This window comes from Pelodiscus sinensis, chromosome 12 (assembly GCF_052426305.1).
Source record: "Pelodiscus sinensis isolate ZL-2025 chromosome 12, ASM5242630v1, whole genome shotgun sequence".
In the NCBI taxonomy this organism is placed as follows: Eukaryota; Metazoa; Chordata; order Testudines; family Trionychidae; genus Pelodiscus; species Pelodiscus sinensis.
The window spans coordinates 43,088,164-43,090,838 of NC_143063.1; positions in this window are offsets into that span (position 1 = coordinate 43,088,164).

Here is a 2,675-nt window from a genome sequence, read left to right on the forward strand (position 1 = left end):
GTAATCCCCACTTCTGAATAACAGATTTATGCTTTATTGACTTTAGTAGGACTTAAACACGTACTTAAATGCTGAATTGAGGCTTAGCTCATTGGGACCTTTGAGCACAGGAAAAAAATAGACGCAATCAGAAATTAAAATAATACTACATTTGATATCAACTAAAAGGCCATAAACTTCGATGGTTATTAATTTTTAGACTTATTTTCATGGGCGCGTCATGCATAGATTCATGTTGACATTTTTAAACTGAAAAAACCCCCATTGATTTAAGAAAGAAAATCAATGGCATTGTCTAATTATGTTTCCAGAGAGTGCCAATGCGTTAATGTAAATATGAAATTCACAGAGGTAAATACGCTAAAAGTTTGCTGGCAGGTAGGACAATATAGGTAAGAACTTAATTGCAGATAGAAATCAGGTGGATATAGGTATAAAATAAGACAGAATTTGTTTCAGTGTGTGAAATAATAAGTTTAAATGCCTCACATACATTATCTTCTTGTCCTGATTATGTTGGAATATCAGACAGTCCTGCTGCCAGGAAGGAGGCAAATGAGCCAGCTGCCCCAGGGCCCCGCGATTTAAAAAGGCTGAGGGCTCCCAGAAAGCACCACTGCTATAGCAGCTGTCAGAGACCTGGGCCCTTTAAATTGCTGCCAGACCACCAGGTGGCACATCCCAGATGATGCTGAAGGGCTGGCTAGGGGAGACTACAGTGAATTAGCATATATAACCTGCGCATGAGTATAACCCACACTCAGGTATAATCCATGGATTTTCCACATTGTGTAGAAAAAGTCTTCACCCGCGGACGAGTATAACCCACGTGTTCTATAAGCTAATTCATGGTGATTGCATGTACCATGGGGAGAACAGAGAGCACGGGAGCAGAGGCGGGCGGGGGAATGGAGAGCACAGCGCAGGAGCACTGGCTGGCCAGCTGGAGGGGAGCCGCACTCGCCCCCAGGACCTGTGCAGCTGCAACTCACCCTCCTCCTCCGTGCATCCACAGCCTGGCACAACCCCACGAGTAAAAGTAAATGTGTATACCCCGCGGATATGTATATCGTGCTGGGGTGGGGTGGGGGTTGTAAAACCATGTATAACCCACGGGTTATATACATTAATTTACGGTAACTCCAGCCCTACCCTTTCCAAAGGCCTGGAGCTGCCCTGTCCTCAGGCCCAAGGCCCAGTGAAGGCTGTCATCAGCCCTGGCATTGGATCTATGGCTTGCTGAAGTTTCTTTGTTTTAGCTCATAGGGTCAAATGCTGGACAATACAGGATATAACTCCTTGTCACATAATTCTCTCAGTCAATAGCAATGATGAATAATCTTGGTTGTGGTTTACTCTTTGTAAACAATGAGGTATTTAGGATAAATATAGGCCCAAGTGCCCAAATATCCATGTGAAGGGTGAACCGCACATGTCGCAGTCCCATAAAGCTGGGTTTGCATGTGCAAATAAGGGGGTTGCGTGTGCAATCCCCTTATTTGCACAATTATATGTTCACAATGGCTGTAAATTCATTTGGGGGCTTTGTACTGAAAAGTAAAATGTGAGATTGGAGCTTTGCAGGAATGCATTTATAATATATCTCTTTGGACCATAATATTCATATTCATGGGGCTTTAGTAAGATTATTAAAAACCCAATTATCACCTCTAATATCATTAGCTCACAGACATTTACCTCCCCCCCCCATTCCCCTTCTGTTCTGAAATTTGATTTGTCCTTTTCATATGTGTTCATTTTTTTTTAATTGTATCCTTTGGTATATATGGTTGTGACAATTTTCTTCCACTATTTGATCTGAGGAAGTGGGTCTGGCCCACGAAAGCTCATCACCTATTAAACCATCTTGTTAATCTTTAAAGTGCTACATAGTCCTGTTTTTTATTAAAAACCCAGTTATTTAGACTTCCAGTTGGGCCTGGAAGTTAATTTAGGCTCTGATTCAGTAAGGTACTTAAATGTATACTTCTCTTATTGATGCCTATGGGCATGTCTATAGGACGAGGTAGTGCATGGCAAGCTGAGGTGTAAATCTAGCCCACACTAGCCTGCCATGCAATAACTGGGTATATGGACTCTGCTACCATACACCAAAGGTTACCTTGTGTGATTTGTGCACTGTAGTTTCTACCAGCAATAGGCCAAAGGTGCTAGGGAATTGTTAGAGCCTATTTGGGCCATGGTTGAGTGCTGTAGATTTATGCCCCAGTTTGTCAAATACTAACTCATTATGGGAGACAAGTCATAATTGCAAGTTCCATGCTGAACAGAGGTGTTAGTTCGCATAGTCCCATACTTCTAATTAGGTCCCAATTACCGTAATTTAACTCTCAGCAACTAAAAAGTTAGAATTGCAACTATGCCATCTAGACTATCCCATGATCTAACACTTGGCCTACTTTATTGTCTAGTGCCTTGACCTATCTGGATCAGGATCTAAATGTCCCAGGTGACTTGAGCAGCATGATTTCCCATACAAAACCAAATCAAATACCTTTCAGGAAATGTTTCCTGATATTCAGTCTAAACCTTTGACTGATTTAATACCATCATTCCTACTTACACCCATTGTCCCACCCTAAATAATTCATTTTGCTGTTTGATGTGCGTAGCGCGTGCTATCATGTCTGGTTTATTTTTAACCATTCTTGGGT